The sequence below is a fragment of the Rhinolophus ferrumequinum genome, chromosome 4 (assembly GCF_004115265.2).
Source record: "Rhinolophus ferrumequinum isolate MPI-CBG mRhiFer1 chromosome 4, mRhiFer1_v1.p, whole genome shotgun sequence".
In the NCBI taxonomy this organism is placed as follows: Eukaryota; Metazoa; Chordata; class Mammalia; order Chiroptera; family Rhinolophidae; genus Rhinolophus; species Rhinolophus ferrumequinum.
Window position 1 is genome coordinate 730,245 of NC_046287.1, and position 19,703 is coordinate 749,947.

The 19,703-nt window shown below is 52.9% G+C and overlaps 1 protein-coding gene across 8 annotated transcripts in view; it reads left to right on the forward strand.

Annotated features, from left to right (window-relative positions):
* Window positions 1–226: 226 nt before the first annotated feature.
* Window positions 227–19,703, forward strand: part of ARHGEF10 (Rho guanine nucleotide exchange factor 10) — a 118,075-nt gene continuing 98,598 nt past the window's right edge. For 3 of the 8 annotated variants that reach the window (XM_033104368.1, XM_033104376.1, XM_033104374.1), the window contains exon 1: window positions 9,272–9,344. The gene's annotated coding sequence lies outside the window, so the exon portion shown is untranslated. Of the gene's footprint in view, window positions 246–1,135; window positions 1,344–4,857; window positions 5,013–9,271; window positions 9,345–10,718; window positions 10,830–13,365; window positions 13,385–19,703 lie in introns of those variants that run through there. The other 5 variants (XM_033104369.1, XM_033104372.1, XM_033104370.1 and 2 more) reach the window with 5 other exon arrangements.

The window sequence follows — 19,703 nt, forward strand, 5'->3', positions numbered from 1 at the left end:
TGCTTAAAAAAAAAAAAAAGCAAAAGCCAGCGGTCAGGCAGGGGCTGCGCCATCAGCAAAGTGAAAGGGGCGGGCTGGGAGAAGGACTGGCCCCTCGTACCGCAAAGGCGCCGCAAAGGCGCCGCGCTCCCGGTGGAAAGCCGGTGAAGCAAACGCGGGCGAGCGCTGTGAACCCCAGCGGGAACTCGGCCCTCAGGTCCCTGACAGGGCGTCCCAGGTCGCAGGTACACCGCCTCTCCTCTCGGGTGAGCAGCCTTCTGCGCCACACCGCCCGCGGGGGGGCAGGGGCTGGGGTCAGGGGTTGGGGGCTGGGGTCGTGGGTGGGGTCGAGGGTCAGGGTCGGGGGGTGGGGGGCGTCAGGGCTGGGGCTGGGGTCAGGGGTCGGGGCCAGGGCTGCCTCTTCAGGGGCAGCAGCTCAGCCTTGAAACTAGTCACCGCTGCAGATGGTCGGAAGGGGACTGAAAAGATGGAAAATGAGGCAGTTGACGGAGATGGTCGGACAGAGTAGGAAACAGGTGGGGGTGACGGAAAAAGACGAAAAGCGATGGATATTATCGGAAAGAGGGAAAATGACTAGGTTGGGTTACAGGTGTTGGTCACGTGGGTATCGAGTCGGGTCCCTGTAACCCGAACCCCAGCCCCAGAGTGTGCCGGGGGCCCCTGGAGCTGTAGACCTGTAAGGGCTGGGACAATGACGGAGCAGGGTGATGCATCTCCTCCCGTGTTTCCCCTAAAACGAGATCTAGCCGGTCAATCAGCTCTAATGCGTCTTTTGGAGCAAAACTTTATGTAAGACCTGCTCTTATTTTACTATAAGACTGAGTTTATATAATATGATATGATATAATATAATATAATATGATATAATATAATAATATAAAATACCAGGTCTTAGATTAATTTTTGCTCCAAAAGACGCATTAGAGCTGATTGTCCGGCTAGAGCTAGGTCTTATTTTCGGGGAAACACTATAGTTGAACGTGTTCGGGGAGATTCCTGGATCCAGGCCAAGAGCCAAGGTGCAACGGAAAGAACCGAGTATTGATGGACCAGGTGGAGCGTGTCCAAAGTGCTGTATATGGACGGAGAGGGCCGAGGGGCAAGGAGGAGGTCCGACTGTGTACGGAAAGAGCCGAACGGTGATGGAAAGGACGGAGAATCGCTGAACGGTCGAATATTGATGACGAACAGAGCCGAGTGGTGGCGGAAATGGCCGAGGGTCGACGATGGGGCCAAGGATTGACGGAAAGAACTGATATTGAGCAGGAGGGCCGAGTAGCGGCGGAAAGGGCCGAGGACTGAGGGAAAGAGCCGAGGGCCTACCCGGAGCGCAGGGCACCGCGGTGAGCCAGGAGGGAGCAGAGGTGGAGCCATCGGAGGGCTGGGGACTGGGTGGGGTCTGGTCCTCGGAAGCGGGACCCAGCCAGGAGGCGCGTCAGAGTCCCCGGAGCGGAGCGTCTTTAGGGGTCCCCAGGACGGACCGCCCAGGACCGTGGGGGGGTCGCCGCCTCCGTGCGGGGCCCCACGGGGGACGCGACGGTGAGCCGGGTCCCTGGGCTGCCCGGAGTCCGAGCTAAGGCGGGGACGACAGCTTGCTCCCCGTGGTCTCCCGGGCGGCCGCAGGCAGGAGTCCTTGCAGGAGCCGCCTGTGTCCAGAGCCCTGTGTGTCCCCCGCGGTTCTCCTGCCGCCTGCGGGGACGTCCAGGACCGTCAGTGTGTCCTGAGGGCCGACAACCGAGAGGCCGTGCTGGGCCGTCAGCGTCCCGGCCGAGCTCGTGCGCCCCGCCCTACGTGTCCGGAGACCGGTCGCAGAGCCGCGCACAGCCGGCCCTTGGGGACTCAGGGGGCAGAGGGGCCACTCAGACCCGCGGGGACGCCGGGCGACCGGGACTGGGTAGAGCACGCGCAGGGGGGAAGGCTTGCCCGGTGCGCCGGGGCGCGTCCTCGGGTCTTTGCTGCCGCCACAGACCGCTCCTACCCTCGTTCCGCACCGCGTTCACCGGGACACTCTTCCTAGCGCATGTGCGGAGTGTCCCCGACTCTGCTCCACTCCAGGTGGAGCTTGGGGGTGAGGACGGCCCTCTGGATCCGGCCGACTCTGAACAGAATGTTCCCCGTCGTCTACCCAAGCCCAGTGCCCAGGGAAGGGTGGGGAGGAGACACCCCAACGTCAGCCTGAACCCGACCCCGTCACCATCTGCACCCCAACCCTAACGCAGACCTAACCACCTACTGGCTCCCCCGCCGGGACCCACAGGCCAGCCCCCTCTGCGCGGTGGACAGTCAGGGCGCTGCACCGCCCACCCCACAGGGACACCCCGCGGGCTCCCTGGTGAGAGGGGTGCTAGGAGAGCCCCCTGGAGCCGCGCTGTGGAGGGAAAATCCAGCTCTTCCCTCCTGAGGGTTTATTTCCCGGGCCTCTCCTTTACTCTCAGGAGAGCACCTCACTTCTGACACTGGGTCACCACATGGGGGGGGGCAACAATAAGCAAGCCTTCCTGGACGTCCTACGATTTAACTCACTTCTGAAGCTATCTGTCCAAAAGACTGCCTTCCCCGTCCCCACTGCAGATGCCCACCTTAAACCCACTTGTCACCTGCTCATTTCACCATCGCCATAGATCAGGGGTCCCCTTGACCCCTCCTCAGGTTTGGTTCATTTGCGCTCCATGGCTCACGGAGCTCAGGGAAACCCCTGTATATAGCAGCTTATTAATGGCCATGGTGAAGGACAGAGAAGGACAGCTGGATGAAGAGACACACAGGGTGAGGTCTGGGGGTGGGGGGGTCCCAAGACCGGGAGCTGTGTCCCCTTGTGGTTGGGGTGTGTCATCCTCCCCATGGGGAGGCGTTCACCAGCCCGGAAGCTCCTGGGAAGCTCCTGGGATCCCGTGGTTTGTGGATTCCCGTGGAGGCTTCCTCCCGAGGGTAGGGCCCATCACGGACTCCATGTCCAGCCCCTGTCCCGTCTCTGGATGACGTGGCTTAATTAGGGCTCAAAGCTCCAAGCTTCTAATCTTGGCCTGTCCTTCTGGTGACTGGCCCCCATCCAGGAGTCACCTCATTAGAACAAAAGATACTGTTGTCCCCCAAGAAGTTCCACAGCATTTAGAAGCTCGGTGTCTGGAACTGGGGGCGGGTAGATGTGTTCCATATTACGTCACGTGTAACAAAAGCCTGGCTGGGAAAGGTGGGGGGGGCAGTGAGGGAAGTTGAGAATTACAAAAGGGAGCCTCTTTGGTAGTCTGCAGACACCCCTTAGTTGAGAATTTCCGAAGCGGGTCCTTGGGTCAGAGGGCAGCACCGCCTGCAGTCACCGCGAGGGCCTGGACGTTTGCGCGGGGCTCTGCGGGCTCAGGAATGGCCTGGTTGTTTACTGACATAAAGATAGACTGGGGAGTGGAAGTGGAGCGCAGAGCCGCAGAGATGGCCTTGAGCGGTGGCAGGAGGTGGCAGGAGCGGGGACACAGGGGTCATAGCATCCCTAGATAAGAGCCGAGGACAACGTGTTGTGGGTGTGGACGGGGGACAGAGGAGGCCACCCTCCGCCTCAGTATTTCTGAGTAACATGGGAGTCAGCCTCACGCCGAGGAGAGGGAAGCGGTGGTGGTCAGCGCGGTGTGCTTGGTCAAGGTTGGAATAAGGCCTGAGGCATGAAAATGAACCAGAGAAAACGCACTCCCCACGGGTGGGCGGGCAGCCCGGGAAGAGGGGTGAGTTAGAAGCGCAGGAATCTGGTCGCTGCAGCCATGCTTGGTCTCAGCCCTGTCTTCCAGCTCAGCGCCCCCCCTCTGAGCCCCACCCGCATGCCCCTTCCCGCCTCCGGCCTCGGCCTCGCTGTGCCCTTCCTGCACCGCCCTCAGGTGGTCCGCTGCTGAGCCGGAGCTGCTCAGCCTCTTCCACACCCTGCTGCCCCGCCCCTCCGAGTGTCCACACACAGGTTTGGGGGCGGGCCTCCCTCTGGCGCTCCTCCAATCACTGCACATTCCTGGCTGTCTGTCATAGGCCCTGAAGACTCCGTGCTCCGAGGCACTGAGAATTAGAGCTTGTTCTGGGCAGGAGCAGAAAAGAACCTTCTAGATCACTGGGGAGGATCCTCTCCCTCTGTCCCTTTTTTGACATTCCTTCCCAGCTCCAGCTCCCCAAACTTTGTTCTGCCAGAAGCTTGGTACAAATGGAGGAGAGGTGGTGTGGGGAGGACAGAAGGGAGAAGGAGGGCAGAAGGGAGGGAGGGAGGCAGGGGGGAGGCGAGAGGGGAGGAGGAAGGAGGGGAAGAGGAGGGAGGGGGGAGAAGAAGGGAGGAGGGAAAAGGGAGGGAGAGAGTCGTGTGGTCCGCGCCTGTGTGAAGAGAGACACCACCCTCTGGTCACCCTCCGTCCCCTGTGCCTCAGCCTGCTGGGCCCCAGGGGAGCCTGCATGCCAGTCATTTAAATTTCGGTGTTTTATCCATCCTGCCTCCCTGCATTTGTGCTGATCTCCTTAGTTGGGGAGCTGCTTTCTCCCCTGAGAGCTCCCCCTTCTCCTCTCCGCCCACTGGAGAAGGAGCAGAGCAAGAAAAAACGGCTCAGTTATTGTTGCAAGCGAACAAAAGGGTCCCTGTGTCCTGCTGGGACGGTCCTCCCTCCCCCACCCGATGGCAGGACCATCTGAAGGGCCACAGTGTCCCCCGCCCTCCTCGTGCTCCCCGTCTTATCTGTTTGCTTCCCCCTCTCCCCACGTGTCATTGTCTGAGGGCAGGGGTGGGTGTGGGGAGTAGGACTGTTTGGGGCAGGCCGCCTGCGAACGCAGCTCGAGGCCCTCCCCTCCCCCCACCAGCACTGCCAGCACTGCTCGTTCTGGGCAGATCAAGGCCTCCACAGACACGGCCCACTGGACCCTCACCTGGAGGGGGGCAGGCCATCTGGGCTAAGGTGCAGATCCGTGGTCACCAGCGCTGTGGGAATGTGGGTGCTGGAGTCTCCCGGGAGCCCTGCTCATGGACCAGACCACCCCTGAGCTTGGAGTCAAGGGAGGTGAGCTCCACGGCGGTGGGGGGTAGCTGGGTCGTGTCTTACTTGTCCCTCCAGGACCACGTCCCAGTCTTGGGCAAGTCTTTCCCTGGAAATAACTGCCTATTGTTTTCTCCCTGAAAGTTTTGCAAAGGTGTTGTATGCGCAAGAAAGTTTGTGAGGGCTGGGAAATCACAGTATCCAGGAGGTCACCTGCCTGAGCAAAGGCAGGAACTCAGGTCCCCCACTGGGGACAACTGTCCTGTTGTCAGCAGGAGACGTTTAGCAGGTAGACACTGGGGATGTTTCATGTCCCACAGATGGTGGATTCATGGTAGTCCCCGCTGGCGAACACTTGTCCCCCTGCACGGGGCCGTCACATAAGTGGGAACTGGTTATAGCTATTGGATCCTAAAACCTATTTGTGTCTTACACATGAGCATGTAACTGGAGTCCCCGAGAATGCAAGGGTTAAAATCAGGAGAATGCAAGGGTTAAATTCTGCCTCCTGTGTGGGAGCCGGGGAGGCTGTAATGGGCTCTGTAGGCCAGGCTGCTCATGGCCCAGTTCCTCGGCTTTCACAGTTTGGTTGAGGTATAACTGACACACGATACACTGCATGGGATAAAGGGTGCAACTCAGTGAATCTGGATATCTGTCTACACTTGTGAAACCGTCACCACCATCACCCCCTGTACTTAGGACCCCACCGTTCCGAAGCCAGTCCTGCCAGACTCTCAAGTGGTGTTCATGTTGCTTGTTTTGTTTCATTTTTGAACTTCATAAAGTCACACAAAGGTCAGCTGAGTGGAAAAGAACACGCACGCAGAATGAACTGTGAGTGGTTTGCAGAGTGACCTCCACAGTGAGTGTCTGGAACTCTGTCCTCAGGAGGCGGGATGTGCTGCTCCATGCGTGGCTGTCCCAGAAATGTCTGCTGCCTCCTTTTGTCGCCAAGCATGTCCCCTGGTGGCCCACAGCTGCTGGCACTGTCTCCTGGTGAGTGCTTTCACCATACCGCATGCCAGGTGTGGTGAGCAGGTGCAGTGCATGTGGGCAGCAGGCAGTGGGCAGGGGCCCAGGCGGCACCAGGCTCACAGAACCCGCAGGAGGAGAGGCTGAGCGGGGCCTGACCAGGAGGGGAGGACCGGCCGCGAGATGCTGGCGCATCGGCTTGTTTGCCGTTCGCCCCACATGCCCTCTGTCCAGCTCTGTATTTAGTGTTGGGGGGCCCAGATGACATTTCCACCTGCAGCTGAAAGCCTGAAGATGGGACACAGGTGAGCCTGGTGGCCCCTTGGTTTTCAAGTTCTGTAAGTGCAGCCGTGAGCATCTGGGGACCTTGCCTCCACAGACAGCACGCGTGTCCGGTGCCCAAGGCCTCTCCTGTCTGAAGCCTGGCCCTGCCCCAGGACATCAGCCATCCCAGGCTTCACCGGGAACCTTGAGCGAGGGCACTGGGGTGGTGAGGTCCCTTGCTGACTAGTCTCCATCACATCACATGACAGTCCCTTGACCCCTGGCATGACGTTAGCGGACACTCCAACTTGCTGTGCGTCGAGTGCCAGGAAGTATGTGCCCCTAGTGCACATACACTTCACACCAAGGGCACCGAGCTGGGACTGTCATGAAGGTTGTTTACAGTGAAAGCTTGAGGCTCATGTAGGAGGTGACTTGTCCAAGTTGGCCCAGCGTGCCGGTCAGCAGAGACCTGACTGGATGTCAGGTTCCAAAGCCTGTTGTGCACACCAGGCAATACTGTCTGTGGAGTTCACACATCTGTGAGCCATGCTCTCTGTTTTAGGGTGTCATCTCAATTCTAGGGCCACCAGCCAGGGCCACAGAGAAATGCAAGCACTAGCAGACAGTAAGATTCATTGTGAGGGATTGGCTATGGGAGGTGGGGGCCGCCTAGGCAGTCTGGGAGCAAGGCAGGCCGGGAGGAGGGGAGGCCGAGGTGGGGGCTGCAGCTTTCAGGCTCCAGGTGACGCTCCCTTCCACTGGAGAACTTCTTTTTTCAGGGGAGACTTTCAAGGGATTGAAGCAGGCTCACCAGATTGTCTAGAATCAAGCCATAGTTGTAATAACAAGAAAACCAGAATCCCCTAAATGTTTGAAAATTGAACCTCATTTTTCTAAATATCTCATGGGTCAAAGGGAATCAGAATGGAAATTCCCAACTTGGGCCACATCAGGGTTTGCAGAGAATGGTGATACATCTGTGAAGAGCACTTGAATAAACCAATCAGAGTCCTTTGGGCCCCAGCCCCACCTGGCGTTATTGCCCTGTGATCCCACCCAGCGGTCCTGGTCCTTTGTGGCCCTGAGCCTGGGGACTCAATCCAGCCATTGTGGAAATGTGGAAGCCGCACTCTGTACATGTAGTTATGATGTCACAGGTCCAAAAGTGACACGACTTCATGGTAAAAAGTGGCGACATGATAGCAGCTTCTTTAGTTTTCGAACACGAATATGTAAACCATCTATTAGAAATATTGATTCAATATGTTTTCTTTCTTCTGAAAAGAAAAAAAGATGGGCCCCAATTATTATTATGGCTCATGGATCACTTGCTCTGGCCAGGCACTACAGTGGGTTATTCAGATACTTCTCCCTTTTACACTTCTGTATGATCTAGATATTATTAGTCACATTTTCTAGATGGACAGGTGGAAGCTCAGAGATGTGTATAAGTCACACACGATTTTGTAAGTGTCAGAAACCAAAATAGGATCCCCCAAATTCACTCTTGATCCCTTGCTGAATCCATACCTGGTATTCCATGTATTTTCTTATTTCTGCTCTGCGTGGTCAGAAAACTAACAAGTACCAGGATTTTCTGGTGTGGCAAACTAGAATGAGTTCTGTTCACCTTTTTTATCGTTGCTGACCATGCCATTAAGATGATTGTCTGGGTAGAAGATCTTAGAATAAGATACTCAAAGAACCCTAGGAGTAGAGACAGAAATAATTTTTCTGATATTAAAGACACTGAGAGGAAGCATCTTTCCTAATTGATTCATGCTCTAGTATCTTTGCTGTGTGCTGTTAAGACAGGTCTGAAATAGTATTCAAAAGTAGCTCTGTCCATTTTCATAAAATGAGCAAATGCTAATAGTTAAGTGTTGCTAAAAGGTAACCATCGCTACTATTTATTTCCTAACCTTGATACGTTAGCTATGATTTACATTAGTCAACATTTGCAGGAAAGAACTTGTATAGAGTATGGGATCTTTAAGTGCTTAATGTTTAAATGAGTTTTGTGACATGTAGCTATTTTGTATTTATTCTATAAGCCAAGTGAAGAGGACTAGCGATCTCTACAATTCTGATTTTAAATAACTTCTAGATTAGAGATGTGGGCAGAAGGGAGAGGGGCCTAGCATCTGTGGATACATCTGTTAATTGTGTTGACCCAGGAACATGGAACATTCTTTAGTTGTCGTTTTGGTTTCTTTGTATTCTTGTTAAAAATGCTTTTGTCTAACGTTTCTCCCTTTAGTAGCAACTATCACAACACTTTGTTTCCATTTTAAATTACAAAGTAAATAAACGCCCCTGGGCACAGGAGGGCAGCCCGTTGTTCGTCCTGGACCCCGCACACCTGCTTCTGTGCAGGACGAAGCCTACGCAAACGTGCGCACGCGCATACGCACGCGCACACGGGCCCAGTGCACACGCTTTAGGCTGAGCGGCTCCGTGCGCTCCAAGCACAGAACCAGGTGAAGCTCTTGCCTCTTCCATCGCCTCTTAGCTCTTCCAAGCTATGGAATTCTAGAGCTGATGTTCACTGGAAAGGTGCCCGGGAAAAATGTGTACTTCCGGTTAGAGGCAAGCTTTAAAAATTGCCTCTGAAATGTGTGAAATCGGTGCAATTCCAAACGCCCAAGATTTGGCGGGTCCGAGGGCAGCTGACCTTCGGAGGAGCCAGGAAGGCCCCCGCTGGCAGGGCAGCTTCGCCGAGGGAAGGGCGGACGCTCTCGGGGAGGGGGGGGTCCCCCGCCCCCTGCCCAGATCAGCACAGCGGGAGGGCTCGGCAGGGGCAGGACCGGTGCTCGCGGGCTGTGCGCGCGCTCCCTGCCCACGCGTGCGCGGCCCGGAGGGCCTCTGGGCAGAGGCGGGGGCCAGGCGGGCGGCCACGTGGCCTCGCAGGAATGCGCGGGCGCGAGGGTCGGGCGTGGCCGAGGAACGAGCAGGCTTTGCAGCCAATGGGCTCCTTGTACGGTCCGGCCCGGCCAATCATGAGGTGGGGGTGGAGCTGCCTCTCCGTGGGCGGGGCCGGAGAGCATCCTTGGGCGGCGGACGCGGGGCGGGGAGAGGGGCGCTCGGAGGGACGGCGGCTGTGGTCCCCGCGGGGTGAGTGCGGGCCCGGGGGCTGAGGGTGTGGGGGAGAAGCCGGGGTCCCCGCCCGGTGAGCGCGGGCCCGGGGTAGCCCCCAACTTCAGTGTGGTGCCCCCTTCTCCTGGGTACTGGGTCTGCTAGTAGCTCCCAACTTTAGCGGTGTGCCCCCTGCCCCCGAGCACAGACGGTGCAGGTAACGAAGCTGCGAGCAGGTCCCCAACTTTAGCGGCGTCCCCCATGTTCCTACCCCAGATAGTGCAGGTAACGGGGCCACGAGCAGCCCCACGCTCCCGCGAGGTGGCCCCTGTTCGCCCCGGCGTAGACAGTGCAAGAATTCAGTCAGGCCCTGAGAGCAGCCCCCCATTTTCAGTGGGGTACCCTTGTCCCCCGGGGATGACGGTGATGGGGCCGAGACTCCGAGGAGAGTCAGCAATGTGCAGGGTCTGGAGGCTAGAGTAAACCCGATCCCGCTGAAGTTGGATGAGGAATGAGTTGTGTTTTTGTGGGAAGCCGTAATTTATATTTTCCGATAAAGGCAAAAGTCCTTGGCCCAGTTTAGGATGAAGATAACTACTACTTTCAGAAACCGGGTGTGGTTCCCTCACCGGAATCTACCTCTGTTGAGGAAACTGAAGTAGGTGTGTGGCTACTGTCAGCTGGTGCCTGGCTCATCCCCACCTGGGGGCACTTCTCCCCTCTGTGGGACCCTCCAGCGTTGTAGCCATCGGAGTAAATGCCTTGGCTTTTAATACCTAGGATGTGAATGTTCTGAGAAACGAGCAAACGTATTTGGTGGAATGTAATATTCATTTCAATTACTAGCTTTTGCTACAGGTAAAAATTCTCTTTAACTCAAAGTACAATGGGCTTTTACTCTTTTCTCTAGTTGAGCCCCAAAGTAAGTTAAGTAGCTGTCACTAGTCTGGATTTTGTGAGGAGTTAATATTTCCCTCCAGGTAGAACACTGCAAGAGAACATTTTCACTGTTCATGTATTGCTTAAGCATATATTTTGAAGATCTTTTATAGGAAATAAGTTTTATTAGAAAAGAAAGGTGAGATTTACTGTTTGTGTGGTTTAAAAATAGAATTTGCCCCCTGAGCTCTCACAGCATTTATTTGATTGGCCCTGGGATGTGAGTTAGTGGCCAGCATCTGCAGGTAGGTACACAGCGACTTTATAGTGAGACCCAGACTTCCATGATTTCTTGACAATAAGAAAGGTCATTGGTCTCAGGTGCTGTTTCACGGTTGATTAGCTTCTCCAAAGGAATTACAGACAATTAGGGAAGAGGTGAAATTCAGAACAGCTTTTTAAAAGTTGAGCTTGACTTTCTAGTTTTACCAATTTCATCATCTTGATATTTCGTCGTTCACGTTTTCTCCGCAGTGGTTTTCTGGTGAATTTAGAAGAAAACTCTGAGAATTCTGGGCAGAGGCCTCTGTGTGAGGGGCCTGGGTCTGGGAGCCCTGGGGTGTGTTCTGGAACAGTCCCCCTCGGGTGAGTCAGGTTATCCTGCAGAACTTCAGCTTGCTCTAGAAACTGCTGGAACGCAGCTGTATGAAAATGTGCTTTGAGCTAAAATGTGCTGCATGAGCTAGAGCAGAATACATACGCTGTGATTGGGGTTCTTCTGCTGTGTGAGTGACAGTTTCGAAAATCTTCATCCTGAAAAATTAGAGCCCCCAGTTGCGTGATCCATTACTTTTTCATTGCACGAGGCCTGACAGAAAGGCTACAACGAAAATGCAGATCTCGGGCTGTTCAGAGAATGTGAGTGTTTAGTTCGTGTTACTCACAGTTGGCACAGGTGGAAAGGTTAAGTGGAGTGAAACAGGACAGGAGGGAACACAGGGGTCACACACTCATGCGGTAGGGTGGGTCCCAGCTCTCAGTTAAGCCTTCGGGAAGTGAAATTTGGGAAGAACGAGGGGCATTGCAGTACTGAGGGCAATTCTGAGTCTAGGGAACCTTGACAAGGTCCCAGGGATGAGCCCTGACGCTTCTGTGGGGCTGTGGGACAGGGCCAGCTCGGGGTGGCTGTGCGCCACCTGTCTGACGGGTGGTGGCCTTGAGTGGGCCCTGCCTGGGACAGGTAAGGCACAGGTGCCGCGCTGGCGGAGGACCCTCTCTGCTCCTCCCCCACCCCCCACCATCACACCCCTCATTCCAGCCCCAGTTCAGCCTTTCCAGAATTGCCAGGCCTAGAATTTGTTTTCACTTCTGTATTTGCTTTTGTGTGTGAATTCTCAAAACCTCTCGATGATAAACATGACCAGTCACCGGCATGAGTGTTATTCGTCTGTTTCCTGTTCTTCTTCATATCCTTAAAGTAATGCGTACCTGCTAGTAGGAAGGGCAATTTGGGGGTTGTTGATGTTTTATATTTTTATTAAACAATGTATGAAAGACTTAAAATACAAAAATGATTTTAGGTTAAAACTTTTCCATGAACCACCTTCTGATACTAGGAGTTACTTTTTAAAGAGTGTCAAAGCTGTCACAGCCATGGGGTGGCTGTGTGAGAGGCAGAAGTGGAGAAGGCTGTGTGTTACACTGTTCCCATTGGGCCTTGAGGCTTCGTGTTCCTATGGAAACAAACTGGCTACCTGGTGGCACGCTCTAGGCTCCAACATCTTGACTCTTGAGTGGGGAATGTGTGAAGAACACAAAGGAGTGGTTGAGGACGCCTGGATACTCTACACTGAAAACTCCCAGTAGCCAGGTGTCAGGACCCCCAGGGTGCAGGCAGGGCTGAGGGGGGCTCCTGTTCTGATTGGGCCGCAGGCCTGTTATCTGGCTGTGGGGTGTAACAGACCTTTACCCTTGGGAGTCATTGCTATTATTTTTAAAGAAAGCAGTGTGGACATTTGGACTCCAAGTCACATACATATATGATTTTTGAACTTGTGTTCTCTCTCATTGCTTTGGATAATTAAGAGCTGACCATACAAGAAAGGCCAAGGAATTACGTTTTGGTGGAAGTGTGCTATGCACACTTACTGTTTTATTCTTTCATTCGCCTTGTTTCTCTGATGGGAAAACACGAGGTGACTTCAGCCTGGTTTCCGGTGTGCAGGAACATGGGAAAACTGACTTGAAGTAGTATTTCTGGTAATGCAGCCCTCATGCCCACTTGAGTGACCGTATCAAGCTGGGGGTTGCAAGGCCTAGGTCCTCGGAAGGGTGTGGTTGGTTTCCAGTGCAGTCACTTGGCTGGACCCTGATGGGGTCAGGCTCAGCCGTCCTTCAGCCTATTGTCCAAGTGGCCTAAAAGTGTAGCACATGTGCTGGGCGGTCGGGGTCGGGGCCTGTGGGGCCAGTGTAGACGCAAGCCAGCGAGTGGGGAGTGAATGGTGATCCCATTGCCAGGCGCTGCCTTTGCTCCTAAGCCTGAGCTCTGGCGGGAAGGATTCCGTGTGTCTTCTTACTGTCGTGCTGCAGGTCTCAGCTGGCCTGGCCAGTTGGATCAGGCAGCGGGGAGGGCGCAGTGTGGGGGAGGCGGCCTGTTCCTCCCAGAACAGGGCTCCCCTCCTAGGCTGGCAGCCCTCGCCTGCGGCGGCAGTGATAAGAAAGTTGATTTGTGTTTTGTTCTGGCGCTGACTCAGCACTGTGGTGGGCAGCGCCCACGGGGCATTCATTCACGTCCCCAGGGCTGCCTGCTCCTCAGAGAAGCTTCGGCCAATGTGACAGGCATGGGTTCTGTGATTCAGCCAGCAGAAGCACTTCTACAGAGCCGCCTTGCAGAGCAATGCCCCCTCTCGAAGCTTCTGTCCTGTGTCATGTAGAAGGCGTCACTTTATGGGGAAGCTGGCACTTGAGGCCAGGCTGGAGGTCCCAAGGACTGCGTGGACACGTGTGTCCAAGCCAGGTACAGAGTTCCTCTGGAGTGGAGAGTGCAGGTAGAGCAGGCCTGCTGCCAGGGGCTGTCCCTCCTGGAGGAAGGACCCTTTAGACATGGGGGCTCGGCTCGCGTGATTTCACAGAAAGGATGGAAGGTGCCACATTGGCCCGACAGAAGTGTCTGGGAAATGAATCGCAGGTCGGGGAGCAAGGTGAGATCAGTCTCTCAGTAGGAGGAGGCTGGGGGCTTGGAAGGCGTCTGGTGTGGGCTGTGGGAGAAAAGGTGCGCTCCGGGAAGGAGGGGCCAGGTGCCCACCTGGAATCACAGGGGCTTCCCGTGTCTGACACTGTTCCTGGGGTGGCTCCAAGGCCGAGGTGGCATGCACCTGTTTGCTGCATGAGTCAGCGTCTGCCTCCGGCTGTGGACGGGCTCCCGGACACCTTCTCCCTGGAGCTCCGGATCAGGAAGCTAACAGGTTCACCATTCACACCATCATTTTAGGCTTCAGTTTCACCCTGAGAAATGGGTTCAGTGTCATTTTTTCTCCTACATTTTTAAAATCAAGTTTTCATACTTTTAAATAACTTAGGTACACCCTCTTTACAGATGGGAAAGAAATGTGTGGTCATGTGACAAGCGGTGACAGGGCACGGACACATCGGGAAATGGTTTCTAAACTTGACAGTGCACAGTGAACGTCTCCTGGGTGCCGAGCACTGGGACCAGGACGAGACAGTGACCTTCCCAGACGACTCCTTGTCCTGGGGCTCTCGTCCTGATGTCCAGGGCAGACGGTCACAGAGAAGCAGCTGCTGCTTAGGTGATGGTGAGAGTGTGGGGAGATGGACAGGACGCAGGCTGCGTGCTGCGCTGCGAGAGGCAGCTGCCTAGGCGGCCAGGCCAGGCCCCACTAGGAAGGTCACAGGTGAGTAGAGATGGACAGAAGGTGCGAGATATCCAGGGAAGTCGCACCCTGGGCAGAAGGGACAGCGTGTGCGAAGGCCCAGGGCAGGCAGGGCTGTGCAGGTGTATCTGGGCAGCAAGCAGGCCCATGGCTGGAGTGATGGAGACAGTTGTGGGACCTCAGGGAGGGAACAGACTGGCAGGAACCATGGTAGGGCTGTGAGCAGACCTGACACTCGTTTCACGTGGGCAGCAGTCCTGGCTGTGGTGCTGAGAACAAACAGGTCACAGAGGGGCTAGGAGGGAGGGAGGGAGGCCACTGCGTGGCTTTTCCAGTAGCTCAGGCTGAGAAACTGGCCGTGTGGACCTGGCGGGCGGCGGGGACTGGGCGGGCAGCGGGACAGCGAGGCACCTGATCACATTCAGGTTAGATTTCGAAGGTGGTGGAGCTGACAAGTTTGCTGACGGGTCAGACATGAGAATGAAAGGAAGGACTGAGGACGGCTCCAGTTTAGTTTTGTCCCGAGGAGGTGTAAGCAGGATGGTTCTGCTCGGGAGCAGGGCTCAGTCTACACGTTCTGAGGAGAGGCCCTTTCCCGTTGGCCGGGGATGTGTCCTATCTGGGAGGACACTTAAGATCTACTCTCTGAGCAACTTTGGTGTTTGCCACACAGCGTGGTCGGCTGTGGTCGCCTGCTGCCCCTTCTGTTCCAGGACCTGGCTGTAGAAGGGGGGTTTGTACCTTTGGCCCCTCTCCCCATTTCCCCACCACTGGCCTCTGGCAGCCACCAGTGTGTTCTCTGTGTCTGTGAGCTCCGTTTTGTTTGTTTTTAGATCCCACATGTAAGTGAGATCATGTGGTATTTGTCTATCTGTCTGACTGGTCTCAGTACAATGCCTGCCAGGTCCCTCCATCGCAAATGGCAGGACTGCGTTTTGGTTGACGACTAACATTCCGTTGTCCACATGGACCACTTCTTCTGTATCCATCCATGGTCACCTAGGCTGCCTCCGCATCTTGGCTGTTGTGAATCATGCTGCAGTGAACATGGGGGTGCAGTTATGTTTTTGACATAGCGATTCCATTTTCTTCAGATAAATACCCTGAAGTGGAATTGCTGGGTCATAAGGTGGTTCTATTGTTAATTTTTTTTTTTAAAGATTTTATCGGGGAAGGGGAACAGTTCTTTATTGGGGAACAGTGTGTACTTCCAGGACTTTTTTTCCAAGTCAAGTTGTTGTCCTTTCAATCTTAGTTGTGGAGGGTGCCGTTCAGCTTCAAGTTGTTGTCCTTTCAGTCTTAGTTGTGGAGGGTGCAGCTCAGCTCCAGGTCCAATTGTTGTTTTCTAGTTGCAGGGGGCACAGCCCACCATCCCTTGCGGGACTCGAGGAATTGAACCGGCAAACCCGTGGTTGAGAGCCCACTGGCCCATGTGGGAATCGAACCGGCAGCCTTAGGAGTTAGGAGCAGGAGCTCCAACCGCCTGAGCCACCGGGCCAGCCCTGTTTTTAATTTTTAAGGAAACTCTGTACTGTTTTCCATAGTGTCTGCACCAGTTTGCAATCCCACCAAGAGTGCCTGAGGGTCCCCTTTTCTCCACATTCTCACCGTGCTGCTATTTCTTTCTTTTTCTTTTTTTTTTATAATAGCCATTCTAGCAGGTGTGAGGTGACATCTCACTGTGGTTCTGATTTGCATTTCCCTGATGAGTAGTGATGTTGAGCATCTTCTTCTGTTGGTCGTATGTGTGTGCTCTTTGAAAAGCAAAGGTCCCTTCAGGTCCCCTGCCCATCTATTCATTAGAGTGTTTGTTTGCTGTTGAGTAGTCTGAGTTCTTTATATATTTGGACATTAACCCCTTGTCTGATGCATGATTTGCAAATGTTTTCTGTCATTGGGTAGGATGACTTTTCATTTTGTTGGTTTCCTTTTCTGTGCAGAAGCTTTTTGTTTGATGTCATCCCACTTGTCTATTTTTGCTTTTGCTGCCTTTGCTTTGGGCATCAAATCCAAAAAATGATCACCAAGACCAATGCCCAGGAGATTACCACCTGTTTTCTTCTAGATTTATGGTTTCAGGTTTATGTTCAAGCCTTCAATCCATTTGAGTTCAGTTTTGTGTAAGGTGTAAGACGGGTCCAGTTTCATTCTTTTGCACGTGGATATCCAGTTTTCCCAGCACCATTTATTGAAGAGACTGTCCTGTCTGCATTGGATATTCTTGGCTCCTTTGTCAGAAATGAATCGACCAAATAAGGGTGGGTTTATTTCTGGGCCCACTATTTTGTTCCCTTAATCTCTGTGTCTATTTTCATGTCAGTCCCATGCTGTTTTGATTACTGTAGCTTTGTGATATGGTGTGAATTAGGGAACGTGGTCACTCCCGCTTTGTTTTTCTTTTCAAGATTCCTTTTGTGGTTCCACACACATTTTAGGATTGTTTGTTCTGTTTCTGTGAAAAATGCCATTGGAGTTTTGATAGGGATTGTATTGAATCTGTAGACTGCCTTTGGTAGTGTGGGTATTTTAATAAAATATTAATTCTTCTAATCCATGAGTATGAAATACCTTTCAATTTATTCGTGTTCTTCAATTTCTTTCATCAGTGTTGTCGAGTTTTCAGTATAGAGATTTTTCACCTCAGTTAAATTTATTCCTAGATTTTTTTTGACGCAGTTGGAAAAGGGATTATTTACTTAATTTCTCTGGTACTTCATCATTAGTGTATCAAAACACAACAGATTTTTGTATATTGATTTTGTGTCCTGGAACTTAATTCATTTATTAGTTCCAACATATTTTTGGTGGAGTCTTTAGGGTTTTTTATATATAATAATATGTCATCGGCAAATAGTGACAGTTTTACTTCTTCCTTTCAATTTGCTTTATTTCTTTTCCTTGCTTACTTGCCCTGCCTAGGACTTCCGATACTCTACTCCGATAGTCTACTCTGAAAAGTAGCGAGAGTGGGCATCCTAGTCTTGTTCCTGATCTTAGGAAAAACTTTCAGCTTTTCCCCACTGAGTATGTGAGCTGTGGGCGTGTCAAATATGGCCTTTGTTATATTGAGGTATGTTCCCTCTAGGCCCACTTTGTTGAGAGTTTTTATCATGAACGGTGTTGAATTTTGTCAGATGCTTTTTCTGCATCTAATGAGATGATCATATGATTTTTATCCTTCATTTTGTCAGTGTGCTGTATCACAGTGACTGGTTTGAAGATATTGAACCAACCTTGTACCCCCGGAACAGACCCCCCTGACTGTGGGGTGTGATCCTTAGGTCCTTTCAATGTGCTGCTGAATGTGGTTTGCTACTGTGTTTCCCCGAAAATAAGCCCCAGTTAAGATCGTCAGCCAGATGGACGCATTTAGTACATTATGACGATGTTCCAGAAGAAGATGACATGACTGTATTTGAATAAGATTGTTGTACATGAAAAAATATGCCATCCCGTGAACATAAGACCTAATGCGTCTCTTGGAGCAAAAATTAATATAAGGCCTGGTCTTGTTTTAGGGGAAATATGGTAATTTTCTGCTGAGGATTTTTACATCTATGTTCATCAGGGATATTGGACTGTAATTTTCATTTTGTGTGACACCCTTGTCTGGTTTTGGTAGCAGGGCAATGCTGGCCTGGTAAAATGAGTTTGGAAGTGTTCCCTCCTCTTCTACTTTTTGAAGAGTTTGGGAATGATTGGTGTTCATTCTTTAAATGTTTGGTAGGACTCCGCAGTGAAGCTGACTGTTCCCAGACTTTGTTTTTTGGGAGGTTTTTGATTACTGATTCAATCTCAATAATTGGTCTGTTCAGATTTTCTAGTTTTTCATGATTCAGTCTTCGTAGGTTGTTTGTTTCTAGGAATTGATCCATTTCTTCTAAGTTGTCCAGTTTGTTGGTGTGTAACTATTCGTTGTCGCCTCTCACAGTCCTTTGTATTTGTGTGGCATCGGTTGTAATGGCTCCGCTTTCATTTCTGACTTTAATCATTTGATTGTTCTCTTTTCTTGGTGAGTCTAGATAAAGTTTGTAATTTTTTTTAATCTTTTAAAAAACAGCTCTCAGTTTCATTGATGTTTTCTATTGTCTTTTTAGTCTCTATTTCATTTATTTCCACTGTGATATTTGTTACTCCTCTCCTACTGATTTTGGGTTTTCATTTGTTCCTTTTCTAGTTCCTTGAGATGTAAAATCAGGTTGTTCATTTGAGATGTTTCTTGATTAGGCATTTATCACTATGACCCTCCCTCTTAGAACTGCTTTTGTTACATCCCTTGAGTTTGATATTTTGTATTTGTCTCAGGTATTTTTGAATTTCTTCATTGACCCATTGGCTTTTCAGTAGCATGTTGTTTAATCTCCACATATTTGTGACTTGTCCCATTTTCTTCTTGTGATTGGCTTCCATTATGGTCGGAAAAGATGCTCTATATGATTTCAGTCTTCTTACATTTATTAAGACTTGTTTTGTGGTCTAACTGCCTTGGAGAATGTTCCACACGCACTTGAGAAGAATGCGTGTCCTGCTGCGTTTGGTAGAATGCTTTGTCTGTGTCTGTGAATCCACCTGGCCTACCGTGTTGCTTAAGGCTGATGTTTCCTTGCTGGCTTTCTGTCTGGACGGTCTGTCACACCTGCTCCACTCTAAGACTCAGTGGGCTTGTGAGAGAACACACAGGCTTTGGAGGGCTGCCGGTGACGCCCGTCTTCAGAACCAGAGGGTGAAGGCGCGTTGGATGAAAGGGGCGGCTGGTGGGGCTTGTGCTGAGGGCAGACCGTGAGTGCTGAGGCACCAGGCACGGTCCCATGAGCCTGAGGGTGACAGTCCTTAGAGGTGCTGGGTGCTGTCATGGAGGCCGTTCACGCAGCAGTCCTCATAGACTTGTATGTGGCAGGGCTGGCTTTTCTGTTCTCACAAGCGTGCTGCATGGGCTGGGGCCCGGGTCAGAAACTGTGATGAGCGGGACCCTGGGGATCAGAATCGGGGCTTCCGATGAGTGTCCTTCCGATGGTCCCAAGGACCCTGAGGAGTGTTGGGAGTGAGGGGGAGGGGGTCTCACAGGAACCTGCCGACGTTGGAGGCACCCTCCTGACTGTGGAGTGGAGGGCTGAGACTGGAGGGCCGTCTGGTCCACGGCGGCCACACAGGGGCATCTGCGGTGGGGCAGTGAGCTGTGAGCTATACAGAAACTAACCAAGGTGCCAGGGGACTAACTTCTAGAAGGAGCTTGATGAAAGGAGGGCGTGGTGAGGACCCCTGGAAAGCCCGCGGAAGTCGCTGGCCGTTTCCTGGCTGCCTCCTGCTCTTCATCAGCGTCCTGGTCACGAGCCCCGGCTCTTTCCCGGATCCTCCTGGGCACACCCACCATCCAGCTGATGCCCTGTCCACCCTGAAGCCAGCATGACCTTTAAAAGGCAGCTCTGGCCACATCAGTCCCGAGCAAACCCTTCTGGGGGTCCCCTGTGAGCTAAGCGCAGGGCCCTGCCCTGGCCGGAGGTGGGGTGGTGGGTGGCAGGTCCACACGGCAGGCACCACCTCGTCCTCCATCCTTGGTCCCTGTCCAGCCTGGCAGCCTCCCCTCGGCCTTCCCCTGGAGGCTTTCCCTGCGCCTGCCCTGCTGTGT